The 20,551-nt window shown below is 35.1% G+C and overlaps 1 non-coding gene across 1 annotated transcript; it reads right to left on the minus strand.

The window, feature by feature from the left end:
* Positions 1-12,074: 12,074 nt before the first annotated feature.
* Positions 12,075-12,151, minus strand: TRNAC-GCA (transfer RNA cysteine (anticodon GCA)). The gene has a single exon. It is a non-coding gene; the product is annotated as a tRNA-Cys (tRNA).
* Positions 12,152-20,551: the final 8,400 nt, after the last annotated feature.

Below are 20,551 nucleotides of genomic sequence, written 5' to 3' on the forward strand. Positions count from 1 at the left end.
CATGTGTAAGTAGAGAATGGACGGCACAAAAATCCCAAAGATAATGTCTAACAGACCAAGAGGATACAAGAGACCAGCCATAAAATTCAAACACTAATGAATGGGGCCGAAACAGGCCTAAAAGGCCACATTATTATAATTCCTGCTATAGACCTATATAATTTATTCTGAAGTCTTGTGTCAGCTTTACTTTTGTCAACACTGTAGATGTCCATTTGCTTTGACAGAGTCATTGAACTTCAAATGTCCCGACATTAAAACTTTTTCTCATTCTCCTCATCTCAATGTAAAGGCAATATTTCGATAAAGGCGGGCACGTCCAGCTTCCCTCCATTTTTACAGTCGAGCACTCACCCACGTCTCCTGGTGGCAGATGGTGCGTTGGAACGGACCGATAAGGCATATGGGCTCACAGAAAGCAAGCAAACACAAGCGTATCTTTATCGAAGAAAAAAAAATCCACTGGTAGACATCCGTTACGCGTCTGTTAATGTAACGACATTTTTAGAAGTCTCTTAGGCAATGTATTTCTATATTTAACGTTTCTTTCAAATTAAAACGTGTTATAAGCGAATTTGATGCTGAAGTATAAAGGAAACAATTATAATAATAAAATTGTTACTGTACTTAGAGACATAAACACAAATTTACTTAAAATAATAATAATAATAATAATAATAATAATAATAATAATAATAATAATAATAATAATAATAGTAATAGGCCTAATGTCGTTACATTATTATTAATTAATAATTTATTATTATTATTATTATTAGTCTATTATTATTATTGTTATTATTATTACTATTATTATTATTATTATTATTATTATTATTATTATTATTATTATTATTATTATTATTATTATTGGGGAAAAAGGCTAATTGGGATATCCCGGTTTCTAATCGGGACAAAAACCTTGATAGAACTGATATTTAACCCTTGCGGTGAATTTCGGTGAAGTCTGGAGGGCCTAATTGGTCGAATCCACTCTCCTCACCTCCACGCTGGGGCCTCCTGGATCTTTTAAGACGCGAAAGAGAGAGTAATGTGCGGAAAACAACGAAATGCTATCGCATTTATCTTTCTCAATAAAACCGTTCCTATGATTTTATAAAGCCTTTCAAAGTTTAAATGCTCACTCCTGAAAAACTGCAAGAAATGACATCACATTTTGCCTTGGAGCAACAGAATGGTTATTAGTAATAATACTATGAACAATAGCAATAGAAAAGTGGTACAATTTTGTAACTTAACTCAAAGCTATTTAATGACATCATTTTAACTGTAAAGAATGAACTTTGAATAGTTAAACATAAAATCTATTCTTTGTGCTGTGCTTTTCATGAACTGTATTACGAGTTGTATCCCTTGTTATGACTAGTTATTCGAAATTTAGTCTACCAATTAATGTGATTGGTAACTTTTTTTGTAACCAAATGTACCCTATCAGTAAACTGAGAGATTCTTAAGATATGCATTGTATTTACAGAAACACTGCTTTTAATTCTTCATAAATCTGATCTTAGCTCCGTATTTCGCCTAAATTTCATTCCTGTTCCACTAAAAAAGTGACGTGTTTTGTTACTTGAACTCAATGGAACATGAGGGTGACGGACAAATTTTGGAATTAACTTTTAAAATGGACTTGGAATTTTTTTATTTAGAACTTGCTCCTGAACTGTCTACATAATCACGTTATTATTTACATCTCTTCCTTGCAGTTATAATTGGGGCGTCCTCTGGAAGAAGAACTTAACTGCAAGATCTTGAATTTGAGATACAGAGCATCAAACATTTAGATTTGGTATAACAGCATTGCGAAGAACGACATTCAAATGTTTCTAGACGGCGAAGTATTTGTTGGAGGGAAGTAATATTTTTTGAGGAGGGAAATATATCATTAAGGATTTATTACATACTGGAAACGGAGAAACGATATAACGTACGTTAAATTGTTACTCCAGGGAAAGCCTCAATTTAACATCACTGATATTATAAGCTACCGTTACTTAACTATTACCAATTAAATTCGTAAATTGTTATACAAAAAATGTAAAATATGTAATGGCTATTAAAACGACGTAAAAATGGTGTTTTGGGAGTCGTAACGGTTAGTTGCTAAGCGTAGTCACATCGCGAAACAGAAGATGTAATGTTGACAACGACAATATGATCCCCCTCACTGTTTCGGAGAAGTGTTTCCATGCGTTGGCAAGTGCTACTGAACTTACTGCGATGTTGGAATTTCTCTTGTTTTTCCAAGAAGATTTTTTTTACAGGATCGACATATTTTCTGTACTAAGAAAGTAAGAAGTTGGAAGTAAATCCCGAAAAGACAAAGTATATGATTATGTCTCGTGACCAGAATATTGTACGAAATGAAAATATAAAAATTACAAATTTATCCTTTGAAGAGGTGGAAAAATTCAAATACCTGGGAGCAACAGTAACACATATAAATGATACTAGGGAGGAAATTAAACACAGAATAAATATGGAAAATGCCTGTTATTATTCGGTTGAGAAGCTTTTATCATCTAATCTACTGTCAAAAAATCTGAAGGTTAGACTTAATAAAACAGTTATATTACCGGTTGTTCTTTATGGCTGTGAAACTTGGACTCTCACTTTGAGAGAGGAACATAGGTTAAGGGTGTTTGAGAATAAGGTGCTTAGGAAAATATTTGAGGCTAAGGGGGATGAAGTTACAGGAGAATGGAGAAAGTTACACAACACAGAACTGCACGCATTATATTCTTCATCTGACATAATTAGGAACATTAAATCCAGACGTTTGAGATGGGCAGGGCATGTAGCACGTATGGGCGAATCCAGAAATGCATATAGAGTGTTAGCTGGGAGGCCGGAGGGAAAAAGACCTTTAGGGAGGCCGAGACGTAGATGGGAAGATAATATTAAAATGGATTTGAGGGAGGTGGGATATGATAGAAACTGGATTAATCTTGCTCAGGATAGGGACCAATGGCGGGCTTATGTGAGGGCGGCAATGAACCTCCGGGTTCCTTAAAAGCCAGTAAGTAAGAAGCATTTCTCTCTCGACATAGGAGTTGCTGAAAAATTATTTCGTAAAATTTTCGAAATACTGTAGGTTATTCGCATCATTACAGTACTTTGTGTTTATATTTCTCACAATGAGCAAGTAACCATCCGACAGACATTCTCGCCATGCATCGTTAATATCTCTCGTTGCACACTGCACACGCTTTGTTTGGGTCTTCAAGTGGCTAGATGCTAGGCTTTCAAAGTGAGTGTTTGTAGCAGTACGCCCTGCAATTGAAAACAAAAAGTAGTGGGAAGGAAGCGAAGGCTAGAATTACATGAACTCCAAACAAGAGCACTGGGATCATTAAAACTTGCAGTGCACGTGTGAGGTGACGTGAACCAACCCGAGGCACTCGTATTCAATAGGAAACCAGGGCATAATGCGTATCAATTACAGACTCAAAAGCACTTGGTGCCAATACAGTAGGTACGGTTATTAGCTAATAAGAAAAATCCATGTTTCCTTTATAATTCCCAGCTATCAAACGTCTATAATCACAACCCAAGTTATACAACATACAATGCCATCTTCATCACTAGGGCTAGGAAGTTCGTACCAAATCATACTTTTCAGGTTGAGTGCAGTCACGCAAATAGATCACGCCGGCCGGCTCTACTGCTTTAACTATCTTCTATGTATACTATACTCTGTTCACATAAATAATTCACAGTATATCCGCAAATGTGGATGGATGACTTTCGTAACTACATTACAGCAATATGCACAGTAGACAACAGTTTCATTACGTGCTAACGTTTATAGTGAAGTTGTGCAGTTCAGTGAGCGGCTTTTAACATGGCAGAATTTAAATCTTCCAATCACACAAAGTTGAATACTTTTTAATATTTTACTTTGTAATTTTCATCAAAATATTCTACTTCATTTTCATCACCATATTCTATTTCTTTCATCACCATATTCATTTTCATCAATTTCATCATATTCTACTTCACTATTTTCATCACAATATTTTACTTCATAATTTTTATCACCATAAACTACTTCACCATTTTCATCACTATATTCTACTTCATTTACATCACCATTTTCTATTTCATCATTTGTCACTACTTCCATCTTCTACTTCATTTTCATCGCCTTCATCTCCTGATTCACTATTTTTTACCATAACATGCTTAATAGTTTTCATTGCCATCTGCTACTTCGCCTTCATCATCATATTCTACTTCATTATTTATCATCAAGTTGATATTCTAATTTTCATCTTCATATTGTATTTCATCATCATCATCATCATCATCATCATCATCATCATATTTTCATTATCTTTTTCTTCTTCACATTCCTCATCTTCTTATCACAATAAATGCCAATATAAATGACGTCAGGTGTCACCACCAATCGCATGACGTGCGTTCTTTCTTAAATTGAATCTGTAAAGCGCTGCATACAGAAAGAAAGAAAGAAAGAAAGAAAGAAAGAAAGAAGGTTAACGACAGAGACAAAGTATTAAGTAGGCCTAAATAAATTATTAAAGAAGAATCATTAAAAATGAATTATTAAATGAAGATAGAAGCAAAGAAACAAAAAATATATAAATTAAATATTTAAGAGATAAAAAAGAAGAAAAGAAGAACGAAAAAAGTGATGTAAAATTAAGAATTGATACTATATTAAATCAAAACAGAAAATGGGAAAGGAAGAAGGAAAAAAGTGAGATATAATGCAACAAATGAAAGAAAGAAAGAAAGATGGAAAGAAAGAAAGAAAGAAAGAAAGGATTGAAGAGAAAAGACGAAAAATAAAAATAGTAGAAAAGTAGAAAAAATAAGAAAGAAAGAAAAGTAATGAAAAAATTGAAAAGAAAAGGCGAAAAATAAGATAGAAATAGTAGAAAAGTAGAAAAAATAAGAACGAAAGAAAAGTAATGAAAGAATTGAAGAGAAAAGACGAAAAATAAGATAAAAATAGTAGAAAAGTTGAAAAAATAAGAAAGAAAGAAAGAAAGAAAGAAAAGTACTGAAAGAAGTAAGAAGAAAATGTATAAATGTACAAACAAGTTAAGTAAAGGAAAAAGGCAACATAAAAATAAGAAGAAAAAGAAAAAAGATATGACTAAATTCGGAAAGAAAAGAGAAAGGAACTTACAAAGAAATAAATGAAAAATAAGGAAAGAAGTGAGAATGAGCACTAAAACAGAAAAATGAAACCAACAAAGGAGGGCAGAGAGAAACAAAAGCCAAAAAGAGAACTTAATATAGAGATTTTATATATTAAATATACAAATGAGAAAAATTAATTGATTTGAATAAACATTGAATTCATATTGTTCAGTTGGGTGTGAGGTGCCACGTGTTGTAGTGTAAGAATTCCAGCAGTGCGTGGAATGCTCCTTGGAGTGGAACATATTGCACGGACAGTGTTGCCACCAGTCGCAACACGGACTGTATACGTTGTACACTGTATTTAAAATTTGATGTTTCTTGCAGCAACAAAAGCAGGGTGGTATTTGAACGTCTTGTTACTTAGCGACAACCGGTTCCACGCAATGCTGTTGATGTGACCGGAAATAGGCCTTTGTACTGTCTACGTGCGTGATGAATTTTTTTCTTCGAACAATGGAGTTAACATAGAGCGACCTTGGAATTAACCTAATAGCGGGGTTGGCTAGCATCATAGCTCAACTATGCAGATGCTTGCACTGAATGTCTCCTCCACGTTGAGTGTCTTCACATGTCATTCGAAAATAGCACCAATGCCAACGGACGCAAGTGCTTTATTCGTAGGGCAGCGAAATACAATCTCGCGAAACTGCTTACTATTCCATATTGCCATCGTTAATACTCCTACTACTTAATGTCACTCGCTATCAAGTCGTTATGAAACTGAATTAGGTCTATAAGTTTAGTAACATTACTTATCACAAGCTAAATTAAATAAAATTTCACAAAGTTGAAAAAGAAGTTACCGCTGAATAACGTTATGCAATGTATTTGTATATGTAGGCTATATTTCAAATTTTCTTAAATATTACAGTACATTTGCGCATGTACTCGGTATGCTTCGCACCGACGTATCTCGTCTATAAATGACGTCATAGTGGACTACGTAACAGTCTTCGTCAATGCAACAAAGTTTTGACTTGAATATATTAGGAGAAATTCCACAAACTATTAGGGAAAACATGGATATTTTACTTGAAGTAAAGAGCTAGGTTTAGAACAAAATCCCGAAAAGACAAAGTATAGGATTATATCTCGTGACCAGAATATTGTACGAAATGAAAATATAAAAATTGGAGATTTATCCTTCGAAGAGGTGGAAAAATTCAAATATCTTCGAGCAACAGTAACAAATATAAACGACACTCAGGAGGAAATTAAACGCAGAATAAATATGGGAAATGCCTGTTATTGTTCATTTAGAAGCTTTTATCATCCAGTCTGGTCTCAAAAAAGCTGAAAGTTAGAACTGATAAATGTTATATTAGCGGGTGTTCTGTATGGTTGTGAAACTTGGACTCTCACTTTGAGAGAGGAACAGAGGTTAAGGATGTTCGAGAATAAGGTGCTTAGGAAAATATTTGGGGCTAAGAGGGATGAAGTTACAGGAGAATGGAGAAAGTTACACAACACAGAACTGCACGCAATGTATTCTTCACCTAACATAATTAGGAACATTAAATCCAGACATTTGAGATGAGCAGGGTATGTAGCACGTATAGGTGAATCCAGAAATGCTTATAGAGTTTTAGTTGGGAGACCTGAGGAAAAAAGACTTTTGAGGAGGCCGAGACGTTAATAGGAGGAATATATTAAAATCAATTTGAGGAAGTTTAGATATGATGATAGGGACTAGAATAATCTTACTGATGACAGGGAGCGATGGCGGACTTATTTAAGGGCGGCAATGAGCCTCCGGGTTCTTCGAAAGCTATTATTTTGTAAGTAAGTTAAAATCTGATTCTGGACGGAGGTAAATCTCTTCCATTGCCCATACTGGGAACCGAACCGCAGACCGCTTGGATGGGAAGTGCATACACTTTCTACAGAGCTAAGGCTGCGGAAATGTTCAATTGTACGAAATAACATTTAATTCAATTGATTTAATTTTAATTATGCGAGATATATAGTTTAATTAAATTCTGTCCAATTCAATTAAGTCCTGCATAAGAAATATTAGTCTACTAATGACACGGTAAGTTCACTCTATGAAATCAGAATCATTGAACTTTTCGAACAACCGCAATTCACTATTAGGGCCTATGGTCGAATCACCACTTTCTCCACTATTATTAATCACAAGAATATGGACATTCAAGTCTGTTCTGGTCTCTTGAAGTTTTGATAGTCAAAACTCTCCAAGCAGTTATTTCTCTTGGTCTTCCAATATTATCTCTTTCGACAAGTGCATAGTTATTAATGTCGGAAAAAGGCCATCAGTCACTCTTCCAACGTGTTCTTTCCATTTCCGTTATTTTGTCTCTTAATTTTAAAATGACTATCATGAAGATGACATACCTTTCCCTCAGTGTAAGTTTTACACGTTACGCAACAATTCAGTTTCAGTTCTTTTCTCATACTGTGAAATTTAATTTTATTACGTTCATACTATAGTTGATTTTCTTTAACTATTACTCAAATGGCATACTTATAATGACATCATTCAATATCATTCAAAGAAGATGAACTTTGGTTTTCTTGAACAATACATAAAACGTATTGTGTGTAATCTCAATATTAAGAAATTTGACATCATTCACAGGGTGAACAGACGTCTCGGTATTTGGTACTTTGTTCCGGTGCTCCGAAAAGTTTTCTCGGGACGCGAAAATGTTCCAATTTCCTTGCACTAGTGAATGTTTTGAGAGTGGTTTTATTTTCCCCTCGAACTGTAATGCGATTCACTGAAAGTAAGCTGGCAGCTCCATTTTGATTCCAGAACTGATGGCAACCGTCAGAGCTTGGTCGACAAACCCGCTATGAAAGACTAAAGGCCCATTCACAATGAAAATTAAACATAACCGTAACATAAACACAGAAGTTTGAGCCCAGGTTACCAAATGGGATCATTCACAATGATTCACATAAGCATTGATATGAACATTACCGTAAGACGTTAACATGAAAGTTTGCAAACTCCAAACTTTCATGCTTATGCTTACGTGATTTGCAAACAGAACACAATCGCGGAGCGCTGAAGTATACGACAGAATATGAGGAAATGGCATCGTTGTTATGTTTCCATGGTTACCAAGTATGTTTGCTGTTATGTTTATGTTCCCATCGTGAATGATGGTATGATTTCTTGATTTTACCGTAACGTTTACATTCTTAAGTTAACGCTTACATTATGTTTAATTTTCATTGTGAATGAGCCTTTACTGCATAAATTATCTGATTGACTGCATCTATTGATGCTTTTTTCATTAAGTACATCAAGAGATGGACCCAACATGATGAAAAGTTCAAATTACTTGAATGGATCATTCCGAAAAAGAAATTAGTGTGGAATTAAGTAGAAAATATGAACATTGCAAAGTATAAAGCAACACCAATAAATGTCAATCAAAATTTGTTCTTTAATGAGTTCGCTCAATATTTATCTTATATATATATATATATATATATATATATATATATATATATATCTGTGTGTGTGTATATGACTGATGGTGGAATTTTGTTGTACAGAAGTGTAAAGAAAAATGTTACTTTGGATAACATTTTATTATATGCTGAGTTTTTGTTGTGTTTTCAATGGAGCAATAGAAGTCTGGAACGTGTTTTCAGTCTTACGAATATTTATTGGATTGATGAAAAGAATAATGCTTTTCTAAATTTAGTTAAAACAAAATTAATAAATTGTTAAGACTCATTTTAATCCCCCTTGTGTTGACCTCTACACTTGCATACAAAATTTGCAGGATAAGCAGCCGTGATTGGTTGAAACACGTCGTTCCGTACCGTTTTATTGGTCAAAAGTAGTATGACGTAATAAAAATATATTAATAGTCACAGTAACACTCAACTGAGCACATAAAGGTTTTACGCAATTACAGGGATTCTATGAATTCTGTGCCACTTTTTTAATTCGTTGCATCTGATAATCCTTTGTGTAGTACTAAAATATTTATGGGTCAATGTACAGCATCCACCGGCCACTGAACGAATATTGCAACTTTTGTCGCTGCCAATGTTGTGCTATAAACAAATTTTCAATAGTTTTATCACAACCACAACACATTTAAAATCTTACTGTACCATATATAGAGAATTACTACTACATTTACTACATTAACACATTTAGTATATCACGAAACATGTAAAATGTAATTATTATGAAAGTCGCCATTGCTTCTTCTTCAAATTAGTAGTATTAGTACGATCCATTTCCACGATTGGCAGTACATGAAAACGAAATGATACTAAGTGTGAGGAATGTTACTACAGGTGTGTAGTATTAGGTTCGTTCCAACAAGCGGTTCATGGATCAGTTCATGTACGGTTCCTGTACCATCTTATGCGCATGCGCCTAGTTGAGCATCTGCTATGGGATTGAAACTGGACTGGACGCTGTTGGAACGCTTTCGCGGATCGTTATGTACTAAATCCAGAGATGCTATAACTGTGATCATCTTTGCAAAGAACGGGATGCTCGTTTCGCAGCTAATTCTAATTGCAGAAAATAGAATTTCGATCATTTTCTATAAAAAGATGACAAAAAATATGGAAGGCAAGAATTCCGCTAATTCAATGTCGTGTACTGGGGGACTCTCATCTAAAAATAGTTTTTTTTAATTATTAATGTATGTACGTTATTTATTATACTTTTAATCAAATCTGCATGTTGAAATTGTAATTTCCATTCCCTTTCTTTTTGACGAAAATTTAAATTAAATCTCTAGTTTTATTATTCGTCTGTACTGTCACTTTTCATCTTAACCTCATTGATGTGAACAGTCGATCATGTCTTTCTTCATTATCCAGGAGACGTTGGTAAGCTTATGCGCATGCGCATCTCGCGTACTCTTCCGTACATGCCTCAATCCGCGGACTATTTCTGACCGTTCCGAACTGGTGCCAAAAGTTTGTTGGAGCGCCAGACTGCAGTACATGTTTCCGGTTCAGGACTGGTTCGGATTGTGTTGGAACGCTTTTTCTGTACTGCGCATCCTCACGATGGTTACGGACGGTTCCTGACTGTTGTTGGAACGAACCTATTATGTGACAGGTTAGGTTAGGTTTGATTAGGTGTATATTATGTAACAGGTTAGGTTAGGCTTGATTAGGTGTGTAGTATTATGAGAAAGGTTAGGTACTCTTGGTTTCACAAGTAAAGAACCTTCGTTGCAGGGTTGGGTTCAGGAAGCCATAAATCTGACTGACACGCTCCCCCAATTAGTGAAACTGTGGACAAATATACCGCCAGGAGACCGCCTAGAATGCTGTGTTGTGAATTTTCCATTTTTGAAAGAATCCAACCAGTTGCAAAAGAAAATACATTTAAAGAGTCCAGCCAAGAGCAAACGTGGCAACAGCTTCCCCTAACTGGCCTGTCAATCACTGTCATCTGTGCAGAAGTAGTGTGAGGCCAGGGTTCTTTACTTGTGGAGCCGAGAGTAAAGTTTGATTAGGTGTGTATATTATTACTATGTTGGCAACACTGAACCCCACTGTTACATTAAAGAAATATGGCGGTATTCTTCGTTCACGCACGACGATTTTCGTATATAAGGTACGTATTAAGGGCGGTTGGATTGGCTTGCAGCTCTCCCAGTGATCACATCAATTATCTACTACTCAATACTTTAAATCCAAGATATTTTGATGGTATTTTATCAAGTTCCTGTAATGGCCGGGACATAAGTAACATTTACCTATTTATGTATTTTATTTATTTTTAGTTAAACAAAAATCATGAATTACAGAAAAATCTTATCACTATATTAATAAGATATAATTTATGGTGGTAATATATTCATCTTTTTAATTGTGCGCTCGCATGATTTAATCAATACACCGTTGCCACGCAATAAGAACGTTTCCGTTATGGGTAAACAAAACACTGCTATCAAACAATCCATCACGATAGTGGGGATGGAGACAAGGCAATGCGGAGTGACTTACATTTCCGGTGCTTTTAAGTGTGAAGTCTCTTATACAATGGCTGCGACAGCATTCCTCGCATTCCTTCCCACAGTTAAGTTGAACTTGCTCAATTATAAACTCGGAAAGAAAAGTAATAGTCCTCTTCTTGAGTTATGTTGTTTTCCCCCACCGTGTAATTTGCATCCTCGCTACCTCCCGGCTAAGTAAATTGTCTTTTCTTTGTTGGCGGCCATTGTTATCCATTGTACACAAAATTCAACAACGGAAATTGCAATTGGCTTCGAAACTAATTTCATTTAAATGATTTTAAAATGAGTGGTTATTGTTGTAAGCTTTTCTGACTCCTCCTTCAAGTGAAGGAATGGTTTACTCTGGTTTCTGAAATGTGGAAACAAACGATCAACTTTAGAAGTTGTTTCCGAGTTGGTATACGACTTAGTATTAACAATATGGGGTCTACGTTGTAAGATATCAAACATAATCAAATGGTTCTCTTCAATCCAGGGTGGCCACTAGGGTTGCCAAGTCTCCCTATTTTATCCACATTTTCGCTAGTCTCCCATTTCACGTATTTTATATTATTTTATCCCTTAATTTATTTTTATTTGTTTATTTACCTATCTATTAATTAATTTATTGATTTAAATGGTAAACATGAATGTGCTATGATGCTGTGAAAGTTATTCTAATTACATATTCTTAAGTGCAAGCTACAATGACAAATTCTCATTAATTTTGAACTGTTCTGTTAAGAAAAATTTCAATTTATTGTACTCGTAAAAGATTCTGAATGAATACAAAGCAAGTAATAGGTATTAATAATGCTATGAGACTCATTTTAAATTACTTTTGCGTACAGTTATACTGTATATAATATCCTTCTAGAGGTGAAACATAGCGATAATATTATCATTTAATTCGAGAAAAATTCGTTCCGGCACCGGGAATCGAACCCGGGACCTCTCAGCTCTGCGCGCTGAGTGCTCTTTCCAACTGAGCTATGCCGGGACACGATCCACGGTGCCGGTCGAACTCCTCTCGTTGTAATGTTTTACGGCCTTACTACCTGCACTTTAGACAATGTAAGTCATACATGCAGGAGCGCATATTTAAATGACTTCATGGCCATATTCAACCTTAGTTTGTGACAACTGCTAACAGTTAATACATCACATATTCATTATATATGAGGTCTCGCCTACCTCATTGAATATTACACGACTACTATGAAGTAACCAATGATAATACACATTGGCTACTTCATAGTAGTCGTGTAATATTCAATGAGGTAGGCGAGACCTCATATACAATGAATATGTGATGTATATCGATAACATCTTGATAGAATGATTTTGGCAATTATTATTTCCAAAATCTCCCGTATTTTTAGTTTGAAAACCTGGTAACCCTAATGGCCACCCTCAGTACTTTCTTATTAGATCTAGTCATATTAATGAAAATTGTCAATGTTCTAGCACATACGGTACGTTAAACAATCTACAGTCTATCCAACGTAAGACGCGCTGAACATAAAAAAAAATATATGTAAGAGAATTAATCCGCGTACTTGTTCGACTAATCTTACTCCAACCTGTTGTTATGTTGTAGTTTATTCATTTAAAATGATTTTTTTTTTTTCGCATTTATATACCTCTGTTCACGATATGGAATACTACATTGAAATACAAATTGTCGATATCTTAACTAGCTAGGCCTACACATTTTACTGCCAATTTATTCTACACACACAGATCACTTTTATGGACAATTTCATATTATTACATGAGGCATATTATTATTATTATTATTACTATTATTACTATTGTTATTACTATTATTATTATTATTATTATTATTATTATTATTATTATTATTATTATTATTATTATTATTATTTCAATGCAGCTGGCGCTTGATTGGCAGTGAAAAATTCATTCAGTTATAGAAAACAGAAATTGCCTGTAAACTTAACGAGCAAAAGAGACTAAACTAAAGAGCACACATAAATAATAACGAGAACAAAAATGAGAGAGAAGAGTCAATCTTGAAGGCTTTGCGTTAGCCCCCTACTTTCTAGTATCACTGATAATGCTGGATACATTCTTAGGGACCCAGAGTCCATGATGTTTTGTTGAGAACTAAGTTTGCAGTCAGGGCTTATACTTTCAGCATCATTCTTTCTTCATCCACTTTTTCCAAAATGCTTCTAGTTGCTTCTCTTCACTTGTCGTAATGCCCATGTTTCTGCCCCATACGATGCTACACTGCACACAAAGCACTTCACTACTCTCTTCCTTAGTTCTTTCTCTAGAGGTCCGGAGAATTCATTCATTCATTCATTTATTTTATTCCATAGATCTTACATGATCAATGAAGCTTTAAGATGTGGAACATGTCAACATTTTACAATATTACAATTACAATTTTTACAAATTTTTATAGTTTTACAATTTAGTAATTTTCTACAATTTTTACAATGTTGTACAATTTTTTTTACATTTTGGCGAGATGTAGTGAGATGAAATGAGGTCCGAGGATTCGCCAAAATATTACCCGGCATTTGCCTTTTCGGTGGGGGAAACCTCGGAAAAACCCAACCAGGTTTCCTTTCTCTATTAAAAGCTTTCTTTGACATCGTTTTCCTCCTTTTGACTTCCTGGCAGCAGCTCATGTACACTTCAAGCATTTGAAGCTGTTCACTTGCTCTACTGCGTAATGATATCAATGTGAATAAATTCTGACAAAATGAATCCGAGATCCAACGCCAAAAATTACCCAGCAATTATGCTTTAATTGGTTGTGGAAAAACCTCAGAAAAAAACTCCAACCAGGATTTGAACTCGCGCCTGCATGTGTCCACAGTCATATATCCTAACCGTTAGTCCACAGCGGTGGGTCATTATTATTATTATTATTATTATTATTATTATTATTATCATTATCATTATCATTATCATTATCATTATCATTATCATTATCATTATCATTATCATTATCATCATCATCATTATCATTATTATTATTATTATTATTATTATTATTATTATTATTATTATTATTATTATTATTATATTTTGCGTAATGAAAAAGTACATTATATAAATTTGAAAGTTTTCAGAGTCACAGTAATTTCTCCAGACTTCGTGTAACGATAAAGTAAACAATTTTAGATTAGAGGGTTGTGTGTCTCAATTTTCCGCTCCCCTCTGCTGCTTGAGTTGCCATCCATTACTGTGACTCCCCAATCTCTTTAACAGAAGCTGACTTATTATTAATCTCAGCAGCTGAGTGAGACAGATGTAAGAGCATAAATAAAATGGATATGATAAGAAAGGAATAGCGAAGATGTTAAACCCTTTCATATCCATATCAAGAGACTGGCGACCAGAAGAAAAACGAGTGCGCTGTCGGCAGTAAAGACTCGAGGTGGATATTTAACTGCCAAACCGCATGACGTCGTTACGTAAGGACGCACTAATACACCATAAAATTATCTGCCATTATGTTGAATTTCGATATACAATTTTTTACTGGTATCTTCTCTGCTGCGGAGCTCCATATGTTGCGGTTTTTGGAACTAAACCTAACAATTGACATCGTAACAGCTGCGCACCGTATACATGAACAGTCGGTCAGTCAGGAATGCAGCTCTATGTGGCAGTGAAGCAGACCTTCAACTGTTTGGATAGAAATTAGATAAGCTGGAGTCTACTCAACAATTAGCGTTTTGTTTCTTCTTTACTTATTAAATTCTGTTTCTTCTTTTACTGTGCCTTTCAAGAAACAATAAATACACTTTTTTTTACTAAAGTACTATGTTATTAGAGTCATAATAAAATATTTCATGAATTACGTTACGAAGGTAAGGATGCTACGGCCTAGTAAAAGACGAAGAGGATTTTTTTTAGTATCTCAATAATTGAGATAATAAAATATATTAATTATTATTATTACTCCGTTTCCAAAGAAATAATAACAACAATAATCAACAACAACAACAACAACAACAATAATAATAATAATAATAATAATAATAATAATAATAATAATAATAATAATAATAATAAATTTTATTACACGATCAAAATAAATATATATTTAGTTATTATTCTGTTTCAAAAAAAATAAACAATAAATAATCTATACTAATAATACATCTGTAACCGAAATTTTTCTGATAATTTTCGCTTTTCCAAAAATAATTGACGTTAACATGTATAATTAATCATCCTGAAACCGAAAATAGCTTTTTTTTCAAATTTCTGTTTGTCTGTCTGTCTGTTACCTTTTCACGCGATAATGGCTGAACGGATTTCGATGAAAATTGGAATATAAATTAAGTTCGTTGTAACTTAGATTTTAGGCTATATGACATTCAAAATACTTTATTTAAAAGGGGGCCTGAATTAAATAAATCGAAATATCTCGCTTATTATTGATTTTTGTGAAAAATGTTACATAACAAAATTTTCTTTAAAAATGATATCCGATAAGTTTTATTAGGGGTAAAATTTTGATAGGACTGATATTTAAGGATATACAAGAGTTTTAAAATAACAAAACAACACATTTTCACCGCCGCCTCAGATATAGCGTCGTTGTTCCGTAACTCCTATGTGCAAAATATAAAATTTTTCAGTAGGAAGAAAAAAACAGATTTATTCATTCTATGTTGATGATGTTTATTGACTTTACTGGCCGTTTTAGGGTCTTATACGCGCAGGACGCCCTCTCCAGCCATTGTACATTAATAATAATAAATATATATTTACATATTGTATATGACCTATTTCTGACATAAGTGCCAGTAGGTGTGTGAGTGCGGTGATTGGTTTTATTTATTTATTTATTTATTTATTTATTTATTTTACTTTTTTATTTTTTTATTATTTTGGTGTAGGCCTAATTTGTTAATTTGCGATGCTTAAGGAATGGTGAACGGGACAAGAGTTCGGGGTAAAAGATATCAGTTGATAGACAGCATTAAGGTATTATATGGGGAGATTAAGAGGAAAGCGAGAAAATTGTACATACATACATACATGCATACATTTTTTTTTTTTTTTTTTTTTGAGATTTTTAAGTTTCCACTTCCGGTGGCAGAAGCGTCTGAATGGTTATGGAGACTTTCATGGTGTGGTGTTATTTTATTGATCTGCCTCTCTGTTGCTGTCGTGTGTCCTCTCAGACAGTATTCAAATTTCCAACACGTGTTTGCGGTTTTGTTTGTGTGTTTTAGTTTGCTGGTTGGGACTGGTGGTAGTTGTAGAGGAGTTTCTCCAATGTTGTTCTGTTGTTTGTGTTCGGTGGATTTGCGAAGATGTGTTATGTATATACGCGATTTACTGCCGAATGTGTGTATTTCCTGTTTATGTTGTTTAGGTATGTGAAGAGTGGCTTTGTTTTTGTCGTAGTGTAAACTGTGTTGTTTCTGGTGCGTCTGTGCAGGTGGAAGATTTGGCGGAGAATTCTTCTTTCGCGGGCTTCAAATTTCAATTGGGTCGTTGGAGGGGCTTGTGCGAGGAAAATGGAGGGATGTATGCATAGAGATCTAACCAATGCTTTGTATAGGTGGAGGAGTGTTTCGGTTATACAACCGGGTCGATTGATGCCACTTAGGTAGCTTATTGCTCTGGTGGCTGCGTTATATTTCCTCCAGGTTTCTTTAGCTACTTCGGTCCAGGAGAGTTTGGAGGTGAGGGGTATTCCTAGATATGTCAGATTCCGCTGGAGTGGAAGTTGAGTGTTGGCTATTATGATTGGATTGTTCTGGAGGACCCGAGTCCGGAGTTTTGGGCGGAAGACGCATATCTGTGTTTTGTCTGTGTTGACTGTGATCCGCCATGTATTGGTCCAATTTACATACTGCCTGAGTTTGCGTTTAGTAACTTCCTAGCGGAGGGGAGTCGGGGGTGTGTTGCCCAATATGCGACGTCGTCTGCATATTGTGCCAGTCCTACTAGCGGGTTATTAGGGACGGGAATATCTGCCACATAGATGTTATACAGAGTGGGAGATATGACACTGCCTTGGGGGACTCCAGCTTCTATTCGGAAGGTCCGAGAATTCATTCTATGGCAGTGGTACATAGGAGATCGTGAATTCTTACAGGAGTTATTGCAGGAACTTCCTGTTCAAGTGGATTTCTATCGCCCTACCAGTGTTCTCTCTGTTTTAAGTAAAATATTTCAAAAGTCAATTCCGATAGGTTACGTAAACATAGTGTTCCCTCAAATTGTCACAATCCAGTTCAATTTGGATTTCAACAGGTAATCTACAATTTCAAACTGCTCTCGATGTAATACACAAATGATCACAAAGATGGAAATTAGCTTGAAGCGTCAAGTGAAAATATGTACATTGCGAAAATTATCTGATGATACACAGCTTCTGCTAAACAATACTGTTGTGTCTTAACATCTTAGGTTTACACTTAGATAATAAACTAAATTTGAAACATCATACTGAACAAACGTTACAAAAGCCAAACAGCGTTCCGGTCAAGTACGATCTGTCATTAACAGAAGATAAAATGTAGGCTATAGACAGACTTAAAGATTCTGCTGTTCAATACATTAATCAGGCCTATGACCACATATGGATGTTCAATTTCGGGTGGTGCAGGACATTGTCATCTAAATAAATTGCACATCTTTCAAATCAAATTTTTACTATCAGTTGTTAATGCACCTTGGTACGTAAGAAACAATCAGTTACACAATGATCTTCAGATTTAACCGATAAAAGATTTCGTGACTTTTTCTTCAGTTTACTTACCCCTTGTTGCTCCCACTGGGATTTTGAATTTTGACCGAGACTTAACTTCTCCATTTCGTTTCCATAACAGAATTCCAGCACACACATTTATTATCAATTTTGCAAATTCTTAATATAAAAGTTAATTTTGAAAGGCTTCTTTCTTTCTTTATTATTATTATTATTATTATTATTATTATTATTATTATTATTATTATTAAATCATTTAGCAAATTCTTCATATTTAATCATTACTCAAAACATCTGAATACGATATTTATATTACAATTTATGTACAGTATGGGCTTTATTATCAGAATTGTTTATTTAAACATAAGATGTATGGCTTTTAGGGCCGGAAAGCATAATAAAGTGGAAAAAGATAGGGGAGGCCGGGGTATTCGCGAACACCGGGGTATTGGCGAACACCAGTTATCTCTTTGCATTTCTTCAGTAGCGAGTTCTGATTGGTGCTGCCATCTAGTGCCCGCTATATTAACTTCTTCAACTCGCTTACCTCGCCATTGTGCGAGAAGTCTTGGATGCTGCAGACGAACTACGATTTCTTCCATTTTGCTTGTAAAATTCATGCTGTTTTGACATCAAGGTAAGTGGAGATATTCATATTATTTTGAAGTGTTGTTTATTCTTATGGATTGTACAATTATTGCAGAAAGTTATAGTCAGAATAGTGTATTTGGAAATAACATATTTTTGACGTGGTTATGACGAAACCATCATGGCGCAGAATGAGGTATTGGCGAACAAGTGTTCGGCATTACCCCGCAGCAGGCTAGGGTGCTGATGCGGCGGGAGGCTTTCTAACCTATTTTATCAATAATAATAATAATAATAATAATAATAATAATAATAATAATAATAATAATAATAATAATAATAATCAAAGGATAATAAATAATAATAATAAAAATAATCTAAATAATAATACAATGAACTTAATATTTCTGTACGTTTAACTTATAAGCATTTTCCTACCGAATGAGGTGACTCGGACTGCACCGTAGTGTTTGAGACATGTTCCGAAGGTATGGATTCAATTCCCGACGCGACTATTCTGTATTTTTCTTGCTGTCCCTCAGTCGCAAAAGTAATTACCGAATTGGTAACTTAATTACCACAGCCATCATCTGAATTCATCAAGATTCAAAATTATATCAGTGTAAATTTCACAGGCATGTAAAACAAATTATAGCATTGGAATTCAGATAATAGACTAAAAATAGCCTACTGATACACACCGAGACTCTAGAATTGATAGGCCTAGTGAGTTAATGCTTCTTTAAATAAGCTTGAAAAAACATCAACCTCTCTCATTACAGATGAGGAACCCAATAAGAAAAACAACCAAAGCCAAGTGGACGGAGGAAGATCTTCAGAAGGCCAAGGATGCCAGAGCGGGTGGAAGATCAATAAGAGAAGTGGCTAGAGAATTTAACATTCCAGTAACTACATTGTACGACAGATTGAAGTCCGGCAATGCAGAAGGTCCAAAAATGGGGAGGAAACCTGTTTTTTCCAAAGAGCAGGAGGAAGAAATGGCTAATCATGTAATTTTAATGGCTAAGGCATTTTATGGCGTGTCCGCGAAAGCGTTGAGACGTATTGCGTTTGAATTTGCGGAGAAAAACAAGATCCCCCACAACTTTTCGCGAGAAGAACAGGAGGCAGGTGAAGACTGGTTACATGGATTTTTACAAAGGAATCCACTTATAAGTGTTCGAACACCGGAGGCCACAAGCTTAAACCGAATTACAGGCTTCAATAAGTCTGCAGTAGACAGACTTTTTTCCAATTTGTCTAATCTAATGGATGCCCATAATTTCCCACCTTCACGAATATTTAATATGGATGAAAGTGGTTTAACCTGCGTTCAAAAACGAGGTAAAATTCTGGCTCTTAAAGGGCAAAAGCAGGTTGGGGATGTTACCAGTGCAGAGAGAGGAAGAACTGTGACAATATGTTGTTCCATGAATGCATCAGGAACTTTTGTTCCGCCAATGATAATTTATCCTGGTTCACGTATTCAGGCAGAATGCCGTCGTGGTGGTCCTGATGGAAGTGTCTATGCCTGTTCTAAATCAGGCTGGATTACAGAAGAATTATTCTGCACTTGGTTGGCGCACTTTGCAACTTTTGTAAGTGCAACAAAATCGAAACCATGCCTTCTAATTCTGGACAACCATTCCAGCCATATTTACTTGGCATCATATAATTTTTGCAAGGAGAATGGGATTTATCTACTGTCTTTGCCACCACACTGCTCTCACCGATTGCAGCCCCTAGACCTTACCACTCAAAACAGCCTACAACAAAGAATGCGACATTCATCTAAGAAGCCATTCCAAAGTTCTCATATCTGATGTCTCGACCATCTTTAATAAAGCCTACATCAGAGTGACAAACATGGAGAAAGCGATATCAGGCTTCAGGAGTGCAGGCATACACCCTCTTGATCCAGAGGTATTTACTGAAGATGATTTTCTTGGTGCCAACGTCAGGAGTGTTCCAGCATATGTCCAGAATGATGCTGCTAATGGCGAAGACTCTGCAGAAATCGCTGGAATCCCACAAAATAATAATGGTGGAACTTATGTCTCTGTTGCTGACATTTCACCAATGCCAAAACCAGCAA

This window comes from Periplaneta americana, chromosome 15 (assembly GCF_040183065.1).
Source record: "Periplaneta americana isolate PAMFEO1 chromosome 15, P.americana_PAMFEO1_priV1, whole genome shotgun sequence".
Classification (NCBI taxonomy): domain Eukaryota; kingdom Metazoa; phylum Arthropoda; class Insecta; order Blattodea; family Blattidae; genus Periplaneta; species Periplaneta americana.